Source organism: Argopecten irradians, chromosome 2 (assembly GCF_041381155.1).
Source record: "Argopecten irradians isolate NY chromosome 2, Ai_NY, whole genome shotgun sequence".
Lineage (NCBI taxonomy): Eukaryota > Metazoa > Mollusca > Bivalvia > Pectinida > Pectinidae > Argopecten > Argopecten irradians.
Window position 1 is genome coordinate 7,490,288 of NC_091135.1, and position 11,623 is coordinate 7,501,910.

The window sequence follows — 11,623 nt, forward strand, 5'->3', positions numbered from 1 at the left end:
AAACTTGCATGAAATGATCCTGACATGATCCCGACAAAGTGTTGTTATTTTTCGGGTCGATCCGAAATCCAAGATGGCCGCCACAGCCGCCATCTTGAAAACACATTTTGAAATTATTCTCAAGTTCTACCGGTGCGATTTGGCTGAAACTTGCATGAAATGATCCTGACATGGTCCCGACAAAGTGTTGTTATTTTTCGGGTCGATCCGAAATCCAAGATGGCCGCCACAGCTGCCATCTTGAAAACACATTTTAAACTTCTTCTCAAGTTCTACCTGTGCGATTTGGCTGAAACTTGCATGAAATGATCCTGACATGGTCCCGACAAAGTGTTGTTATTTTTCGGGTTGATCCGAAATCCAAGATGGCCGCCACAGCCGCCATCTTGAAAACACATTTTGAACTTCTTCTCAAGTTCTACCGGTGCGATTTGGCTGAAACTTGCATGAAATGATCCTGACATGGTCCCGACAAAGTGTTGTTATTTTTCGGGTCGATCCGAAATCCAAGATGGCCGCCACAGCCGCCATCTTGAAAACACATTTTGAACTTCTTCTCAAGTTCAACCGGTGCGATTTGGCTGAAACTTGCATGAAATGATCCTGACATGGTCCCGACAAAGTGTTGTTATTATTCGGGTCGATCCGAAATCCAAGATGGCCGCCACAGCCGCCATCTTGAAAACACATTTTGAACTTTCTCAAGTTCTACTGGTGCGATTTGGCTGAAACTTGCATGAAATGATCCTGACATGGTCCCGACAAAGTGTTGTTATTTTTCGGGTCGATCCGAAATCCAAGATGGCCGCCACAGCCGCCATCTTGAAAACACATTTTGAACTTCTTCTCAAGTTCTACCGGTGCGATTTGGCTGAAACTTGCATGAAATGATCCTGACATGGTCCCGACAAAGTGTTGTTATTTTTCGGGTCGATCCGAAATCCAAGATGGCCGCCACAGCCGCCATCTTGAAAACACATTTTGAAATTATTCTCAAGTTCAACTCGTGCGATTTGGCTGAAACTTGCATGAAATGATCCTGACATGGTCCCGACAAAGTGTTGTTATTTTTCGGGTCAATCCGAAATCCAAGATGACCGGCACATCTGCCATATTGAAAACACATTTTGAACTTCTTCTCAAGTTTTACTGGTTCGATTTGGCTGAAACTTGCATGAAATGATCCTGACATGGTCCCGACAAAGTGTTGTTATTTTTCGGGTCGATCCGAAATCCAAGATGGCCGCCACAGCCGCCATCTTGAAAACACATTTTGAACTTCTTCTCAAGTTCTGCCTATGTGATTTGGCTGAAACTTGCCTGAGATGATCCTGACATGGATCGACAAAGTATTGTTACATCTCTGGTTGATCCCAAATTGAAGAAGGCTACTATGACACTATATCTAATTAATTTCCTACATGTTAAGGCCCTTGGGCCTCTTGTTTGAAATAAAATTTGTTGAAGGAAATGGAAAATGATCCTGACATGGTCCTGACAAAGTGACACCATATGAAATTAATTTTACTATTGCCAAGGTAGTCAGATGACCGTTTTGCTTTTTCTTTACTTACTTTTTATTCCTAAATCTACTAATAGTTGATTAGAGGTTTCCTTATCGCAGTGAGTGATAATTATAAAGATAATGTATATGCAATAGTGTTAAAATATCTTTTATCCGTCCGAATTACTAGTACTTGTAAATAATATTGATTTAATAAGGATACTTTTTGTATCTTCTGTTGAATTATTAGTTGCCTTGTGTATATTGTAGCATGATGCGAATCTCTTGAACGTTTTTTGTATGCTAAGGGACCTAACTCTGATATAGAAAAAAAGTTTCAGATAGTGAATCTCCTGAGCTAAAGTTTTGTTATAATTTCAATAGTAGATTTAAATTGAAGTTTGACATCGTACCATTCCAGGAACAACTTTATTTTCTAGAAATATTGATTTTCAAGTAAGACACATTTGTACATGTACATGTAGCCTATGTAATTGCTTACATCAAGTCTAGAAATACATCATATGATACGTATAGTATATATGATACATTTTAAAAACAGTGTTTTAAAACCTTTGCTCTTTGGATATGTGCAAGAACAGTCAGAGAGAAAGAAAATTATGCTTTGCTTTAAGTATGTCTTTTATATACATATAGTGTATAGAAAATGTTAATGATATTATAAAGAAAATGGAAGTTTGTCTAGTCTCGATTTTAAAACTTTTGTTAACTTAGTTACCGCTACAGCTTTTTTAATATCTGCAAGTTCAATTTATAGAACTAGAGAGTTCAAATGTGACTGTAGGGTTAAGTTAAAAAGACAGAAACTCGGTAATTATGTGTGAGACAATGAATAGATGGTAGATATGTCTGTCTTGTTTAGTCTGTGTATAAATGTTTTGATGATAGCAGAATTCTGATGGACATTTAGGAGATATTTTGTGTAAAAAAAGCTTATTATCTGTGATATGTTTTTGAAATACAGAATAAAATACGAAAAAAAATCTTTGTTTTGTTGTGTTTAATACAGCATTTCTTAATTATTGAAATGTTTTGTTATTGACTAAACAATAATAAAACAAGAGGCCCAAGGGCCTTAACGATCATCTGACTTCCTTGGCAAAAGTCATATAGGGAATTAATTAGTTTCAGCTAAATTACAATAGTTGAACTGTAGAAGAAGTTCCAAAATGTGTTTTCAAGATGGCAGCTGTGGCGGCCATCTTGGATTTCTGATCAACCCGAAAAATCACAACACTTGTTCGGGACCATGTCGGGATCATTTCATGCAAGTTTTAGCCAAAACGTAGTAGTAGAACTTGAGATGAAGTTCCGGCTTTGGCGGCCATCTTGGATTCCGGATCAACCCGAGAAATAACAACACTTGGTCGGGACCATGTCGGGATAATTCCATGCAAGTTTCAGCTGAATCGCATCAGTAGAAGTTCAAAATTCGTTTTCAATGTGGTGGCCATCTTGGATTTCGGATCGACCCGAAAAATAACAACACTTTGTCAAGTCCATGTCAGGATCGTTTCATGCAAGTTGCAGCTAAATCGCACAAGTACAACTTGAGAAGAAGTTCAAGATGGCGGCTGTGGCGGCCATCTTTGGTTTCTGATTGACCCGAAAAATAACACTTGGTCGGGACCATGTCAGGAATATTTCGGCAAGTTTCAGCTTAATTGTACTGTAGAACTGGAGAAGAAGTTCAAAATGTTAAAAGTTTTTTTTTTGTATCTTTTTTATTTTTAGAAACAACACATTGTACATAATCATTTTGAAATACATATTATACATCATTCATCTCATTCTTTCATCACTGATTTCAATCTCACTGGTTTGTGCTACTAGAAATCATTCAAATGACCCATTCTTCTTCAATCCAGTTTTGCCTCTAGCACAAGCATTACTATTGGTTAACATCATATATATATATAAAAACAATTAAGTTTGACATCATAATTACTCTCTTTCATCCAAACATTCTATTGCTATTGATTCATACATATTTTTATATTCTTTCATAGTCAGTCTAATATACAATATAAACCTGAGATGCATTATATATATGTTATCTTGAGATTATGTGATGAGACATCGTATTAAATCAGTTATTTTTAAAAGGAAAATACAGTGTTGTTTTTTTCTAAAGAAGAGGAGAAAAAAAGATAGATAAGAGGATAGAGAGAAAGAGAGAGAGAGAAAATGGTAAGAAAGATCTCAGAAGATACAGCTAATGTTATGGCGATTTACACTTTTTAAAATTATTGAAAGGTACACGGTTAAAAATGTTAAAGAAGCATGGCGCACGAAAACGGAAGAAGCATGATCACTATAGGTCCATCCTGACCATTCAATTTTCATATTTGTTCATTGTAGTTCATAGTTACGAATAATGCATTTTGCAACCGATTTGAAAAACCAGATGGTTTGATAGATAAAGATTTTGATTATGTCGTCTCATAAAGAACTGAAGTGAGCTTTATCAACTTTCTTAGTAGGTATTACTTGGCCTTTATATGCATATTAATACTGGGGTAATTAGAAAACGATGCAGTGGGGATCTTGGAATTTGTTACTGCTCATTCTCAGAAAGTTCTTTCATTGAGTGTTCTTGGAGCTGGACAAGAAAGAAATAGTCCCTTAACACACAAGAACACCTCAAGGTTACGTTATATGCATGTTGTGTTTCCTTGTAATATTGCAACCCTAGCCTTTTTATAGTACTACATATGTATCTCACTGAAGCATGTACATGTAGTTGCCGATGCTGAAAAACATATGCCACCTGGTCACATTATACTGACAACGAACGAACCTGTCGCCACACTCCCTTAATGCTGAGCGCTAAGTAGAAACATAAAATTACAGTGTTATAGACGTTAGTATGTCGGTGCCTTCCTCGAGTTCACGAACGCAGTTGACATCAATTCAATACCAAAAGTCAGGTGGTGTCAAGTGAAACATTAGGAAGAAGGCAGTAGTAGAACATAGCCAGTTAACATAGTGCAGTAGGTGTTCAACGCAATACATGTAGATGCTAAGAAATTAGTCACATTTGTATGACGAAATAACTCAGAAAGCAATTGATACTATCAACACGTTTTAGACAATACTGTCAAATGGAGGGTTATTCCTAGAAAAAAAGAATATATAATATATGTTTGAGCTCGGTGCTCAACAGAATAGCCATATACATTGATTTACTAAGGTTCTGACGGTTTCGCAATACGAAACAAAATGTATAACTTCAATTCCTGTTGGTAAGGTTACAGTATTGTTAAGAATTTTGTATACCGGCATATATATACATTATATGTATTTTTTCTAAACAGGAATACGTTTGATGCTTCTTATTGATTTATTTGAATAAATAAACAACACGAACTTTTATCCCGTTAAACGTCTCATACATGTATACTTTTAGTTTACACACAATTCAATGGGTAAAAAATAAGGCCTACTGTAAAACAGCACATTGCAGAACAAACAATTAATAAAAAAAATATTTTGATGGGATAAAACGCATAAATAAAACAAATTTTAAATTTTGATACTGTAACATATTCGACAGGGTGCTGTTTTAACCCCTGTTTATTAACTCGGTATTATATCTCATTTGATTTTGACCCAAGCTTAGATCTTTGAACGTAGTGCCCAGAGATCGAACTAGCTGGACATTTTTCATATTAATAAGTGAGGGCATCTGTAAGATACACCATACAATATTATGTTTTTTGTGGTGTATTAAAGGCTCGTAACATGAATAGATTTTTATGTTATGGACAAATAACACAAAAATGTTAATGTAAAATACCGTCTATGTATGAATTAAGTTGAAAAAGCTGTCAGAATTATTTTCATGTTTGTAGTCATCGCGCCTATAGAGCACAACAAAGCTAAATAAATGTATATGTACATTGGGACGAAATGGCGCTTACAACTGATAAAGTAAAGTGTAGAAAATGAATTTTGATCTGAGGTACACGTGGTATAAAGGTCATCCGAACATGACTCCTTGCGGGATGATGTCTGATCTTCTATTGAACGTAGAGGATCTTTCACAGCGCTACAGCTAGTGTATTGCGGAAATAGCTCTAATGTAGTCTGTGATAAAGGATGATCCAAAGATAACATTTTCTATATACTGATTTATTACAGTCGGGTTCGGAGCGGAGATATAGCCAACTCTACACTCCAAACCTAGGTCTAACAGTGAATATACAAGTACCATAAAAAGCAAACAGAAACAAACATTTAAATAGCACTTAGTCTAAACGTGATATACAATAGTCACTAATTAACGGACGCTAGAGTTACCGGTATTGAGAAGTGCTAAGAAGGATAAGCTAAAGAAACACAGGAATGAGTTTTACCTGTGTGAAAATTCTTTCTTCTTCAGCAGTACTCAGTTGAACCACGCATGCCTTGGCAAGTTATTCTGCCTATAGAATAGCCGAAGACATGCCAGCATGTCGCGAGAGCAATCCCTCTGTGCAATAATCGTTGTTTGTTTGTTTAATTAACGTCCTATTGATAGCCACGGCGATCAAGTAAAAATGGCCTCCCATGTATGCGGTGTTGCGTGTTTGAGATGCGGGTGTGTATTTGGAAGACTGTGGTATATTCGTGTTGTGTCTTCTTGTATAGTGGAACTCTAAATGAAGTTGAGGAAGTCGGTCAATTTCACATCTAATGCCTCTTTCTCCATATTGAAATAAATGATTGGCCTGGAACTCCGTGACACCATAAAACGACCCAACAGTCTTTGATGATCAATTGTCAAAGGCAGGAAAGTTGCCCATCACCTCAGTGTCTTTGAATCGTTGGTCAACGTTTTCCAGCATACTTGAGATAAAGGCTCCCTGCTCTATTCCATGAACTTCTGGCAATCCTTGGTGTCTGGAGTATCTTTAGGAGGCCATTATCTACAGCATCGCGAGGGATAGTATTCTACTATAAGTCAGTTATTAGGCTCTCTTATAACTCCTCACTTCATATGCTACGACTTTGGTATGGCTCAGCCATCTGTGGTGTTTTGCCTGCTGTAGACAAAGTGTTGCTTCTCCAAAAATTTTCCGAACTTCTTGTATGGTAGCAGTGTGTGCGGTACTTACCTATAATAATTGTAAGGCCGTTCCAGTGTGTCATTGACTTTGTGAGCGATCTTGACGTCATTGAAACTATATTTGTAGGCTACGGTTAATCTGTGGCAATGACCAGACATGGACATATCTCCTTCAGTTGTGTAGCAACACTGCTGTGCTTCCTAGTGACGACTGCAGCTCGATCAGAGGCAAACCATGCCATCTTCTTGGTATCCCAGTTCATATGAGTGATCTCTTCCTGAATTGTCGTCACAATTTTGCTACCTTGCCGTCTTTGATGAAGAGGCCACACAGGAAAGATGAGGTTACATCTCCATCTGGAGTGATGTATTGACAGCACATACTATATGTTTGTTTGACACGATGTCACAGACATCGTCTACCATCAAGCCGTAGGATAGACTCCGGCGAATGTCCACTAAAATGGTTTCCTGCTCCTGTGCAATGTCCCAACTGCTATACGAAGCATTTTTGGCCTATCTCAGATGCTGAAGTATTGGTGAACTGACATTTAATACACATGTCAATCATCGATGAGAAAAGGTCCAAAGAGAGGTTGTTCTGCAGAATATGTAGAATAATACCTGAATGGCATCCCTTATGGCGTTCTCTGTTGATGAAGATAAATAAGATGCTTGAGTTTCACCGGTCGACCTGTCATCTTTTTAGCTAATGGTATCTTGTACTGCACATTCTTCTCGTGGTCTTTATCTTTGTCAAGGGGAAGAGTACGACATCCATCCACGGTCCACACAGAACTAGTTGACTGCGTCTGGTGTTTTTTACATAGAAAGCATAGCATCGCAATATCTGATTCTTCATCCGGATTACAAATGATTTTGCTGGTCAACCATGGTCTGTCGACTGTCCATTCTGACTTCAACCCAGACTAATGCACTGATGCATGTCTCTTCTTGGATGGAATAGAGTTTGGTATGTCCTCATGTCGACGCTTACATGCTGGTATTCTGACAGGAGAGGCTGTTGGAAATTCTATTACACGGACGGAAATTGAAGAATGGCAAGCAGTAGTAATGGGTACAAACGATGTGGCAGAAAGTCGGGCATCATCTGGATAAGGTAAACCTGGACATGAGGTGTTGTCTGGCATAGGTGAACCTGGACATGATGTGTTCACCTGTGAAGATGAACATGAAGAGTCACCGGCATCAAACTTGTCATCTATGTCTGGAGAAGAAACTCTACAAATTAAAAAATAAATATTAAATAAAAACATATTTTTTAAAAATTTCTTTACAAGAAGTCAAATGTTGAAGTTTAATCAGTCTTAAAGTTTTGAAAAAGCATGTTTGTTATTAAACACATGAAGTTTACATACAACGTTTTTTTTACAACATGTAACATAAATAATGTCAATTTATGTATTAAATGTTATCAATTCAGTATGTGTGTTATATCCGATAGAGGCTAATTCTAAATAATTTTATCATAGTGATTTGTAAAATAATGAGAAAATGATTTTTTTTCTCTAAAAATGTCATTCCTTAGATTTCTATATGCAGAATTTTCGAAAGTAACCAAATGTCAAGTTCTTGAATTTTTCTGGAATAAATTAACAATAAGTAATTTCATATTCACAAGAAAAAACACAGTAAATTATTAAATGCTTTCTGAAGATATGGAATTGATTTGTATTTCTTTTTATGGAATGGAATTAATCATAATAACTAATTAAACTGAGAAAACAAATCAAACTTTGGCAAAAGATACAAAAAGAAATGTTTTAAGCTTTTAATTTGTTTAATTCTGGCCCTGCAGGTAGGGCGTTAGAATTTTACCTGCTGCCCCTATTGCATGATCGTAAAAGGCGATTAAATTTAGGATCTTATCCTTTCTCTTCTTTCTAACTGACTTTTTCTTTCCTTTGGCATTGAGTTGAGCGTTCGCCCCTGTGAGTAAGGCTCTGGGTTCTGTCCCCTGGCAAAGACACACCAAAGTCTATAAAAGTGGTAGTTTCTGCTCCTGCTTAGCGCTCAGAATACAGGGTGTAGGACAATTGGTTCGCCCGTTGTCAGTATAATGTGACCGGATGGAGCGTGTTGCTTGGTGTCTTCGGCGGCATGCTTCAGTGATATAGCACTATAAAAGGGCAAAAGTTCCACTATACAAGAAGACACAACACGAACATACCACAGTCTCCCAAAACACACACCTCACACTTCACACACGCTACACGCTGCATACATGGGAGGCCATCCTTACGTGACCATAGCTCTTAATAGGAGGTTAATTAATCAAACAAACAAACAAATCATTGAGTAACATTATATGTATATTACAGTTAGCATTGACAATAATACATACATATATGCCCATGACAGATACGTTAAAGTGGGGCGAATAGAGGCTATATGGTCCCGTTTATATTGAGGCATTAAACAACTGGAACATTGACATTAAGATTTGCTACAACAGTGATATCGATCGCTACACTTTTTTCTATATCGTAAGGATTTATTAACGTATATCATACTCGCTACATAGAATATACATTCTTTTACACTTTTACAGCATACTGGTCTATACATTCGTAAATGGGTATACTCTTTCCTGTTCAGTATACTGGATTGCTTCCCTTTAAACATCGAATGGTATCGGTATTTCACATCCGTAGATAAAGATTTTGTTAGTTTTTTTATTAATTTGTAAGGACGGCCACCCATTTATGCGGTGTAATGCGTGTATGTTGTGCGAGGTGCGTGTTTTGTCTAAATGAATTAAACGGACCTAAAACGGCACCTTGCTTGAGAAATGATTTGAAATATTACTAGATGTAATAAAATCGAAGCTTAAGCCTTATAATTACGAATAAGTTCGTGTTGCGTATGATCCCAGTGATGTCTATAGATGAAGTAATGTGGAAGGTGGTTGGTCATTGCTGCATCCTCTTTATATAAGATGTTGCATAGGTTACTATCGATAGCTTAGAACTAGAATGGTGTGTGTGCTAGGTGTGTATGCTGGTAGAAATAAATGGGATTTAATGCATTTTATCTCTTAAGTTACCACTATCGCTGTCATAATATTCACCCTTGGACTATGGCAAGTTCAGGAGAGAAAGAGAGCAAAAAACTTACTAATCACAGGATAGCAGACACTTTCTTTGAAGATAACATGGCAATCACGCCCAACTTCAAAGCACCACAGTGTGCTATTATTCGATTATAATGATGTTTTAAAAGGACCAAGCTATTTACTTATATGTTGCTACAGATGAAGCCTTCAGTTTTGCTATGAAATTATCCAGGCTTTGATAAACAACAGTGATCGTTGGTTGACCGATTTGATTGATTAACGTCCCTTTATCAGCCAGGGCTATCTAAGGACGGCCTTCCTTGTATGCTGTATGTTGTGTGCGTTTTGGGAGTCTGCGGTATTATTGTGTTTCTTTGCAATAGGCTAAATGTTAGACTTGTTAATATTGATATTGTTATCTCAGTGAATCATGCAGCTGAAGACACCAAACAAATACACCGTTCCTATCAAATGTTAATAATTAATTTTTCTTTGTTTTCATACCAAATCTGGCTTTCTGATTGGCCAATATTTTTTTTGCATACCACTATGAAAAAAAAATCCGAGAATGGCGCGAAACCCCGACGTTATCGTGACGTCACAATAGAGACATTGACGTTGCGTATTGATTCGGAAAAAAGAATCCCTTGAAAAACCACTATAATGTTACATTTAAACATACTTCATTTTATCAAATAGAGTATAAAATTAATTATAAGTATTGATGTCACTATTTTTTAATTTTATCGGGTTATGAAAAAAAATTGTTTGCATACCCCGATAAAATTAAAAAATAGTGACATCAATGCTTAATTGAAAACAAGTTATTTGATAACTTAACGTCTTTATTAACAACCAGGGTCATGTAAGGACGGCCTCCTATATATGTGGTGTATGAAGTGCCTAGTGTTTTGTATTCGTGTTGTGTCGTCTTGTATATTGGAACTTTTGCCCTTTTTATAGCGCTGTATCACGGGTGCATGCGACCGATGACACCAAGCAACACACCCCTCCGTGACCCCTGGAATGTCGAATATGGAAAGAAGAGAAAAGATATGATCTCATCTTTAGTCGCATTTTACGGTAAATTCATGGGGACATTGGATAAAATTCTCATGCCCTAACTGCAGGGCTGAAAAGGTTCTTTGTACTATCTGCAGGACCGAAAGGATGAGCAGGTACAATTGTAACGACCTACCTGCAGTGTCTTATTAACTCAAGTGACCAATCCTAACTATATTGTCACATGTAATTTTCACTTTATAAAATTCTGATGATATGATTGCTGGATATGAGAATAAAGATAAATTTTAACAAGAGATACCAGAGGGATCTTGGCGCCCACCAAAGAATGATATATGTCTGACAATAAACTGAGGGATCTCTTCTCTGCTATTCAAACTTCAACTATCAAAATCCAAGATGGACGCCTGTCGCCCATTTTGATGATGCATCGGTCCCAAAATGCAATATGCACAACAAGGACCTATGACGAGGATACAAATATGTTGAGAAAGATCATCTCAGTACTTTCTAAGAAATGGCAGTAACAAGAATCCAATATAGCTGTCTGTCGACTATCTTGTTGACCGATTGGTCCCAAAATGCAATATGCACAACTAGGGTCATTTGAAAGGCTACATTGAGACAGATTCCTTCAACACGTTATAGGAAATAGCGGTAACAAGAATTAACTATTAAAATCCATGATGGCTGCCAAACAAACAAATTTTTGACCGATCGGTTCCCAAATGCAATATGCACAACGAAGTTTCTAGGAGAACGTTAACCTATATATGAATTAGAAAAATCCGTTCAGCACTTTCTGAGAAATAGTGGAAGAAAGAATCATTAATGGACGGATGGACGACGAACCACGGACGAAAGGCGATTTGAATAGCCCACCACCTGATAAATATTATATTGATTTTGTATTTTGTTAAAAATAAAGGTTCAAAACATCACCTTGCCG

The 11,623-nt window shown here is 37.0% G+C and overlaps 1 pseudogene; it reads right to left on the reverse strand.

Moving 5' to 3' along the window:
• Positions 1 to 5,076: 5,076 nt before the first annotated feature.
• LOC138316409 (uncharacterized) lies at positions 5,077 to 8,846 on the reverse strand (annotated as a pseudogene).
• Positions 8,847 to 11,623: the final 2,777 nt, after the last annotated feature.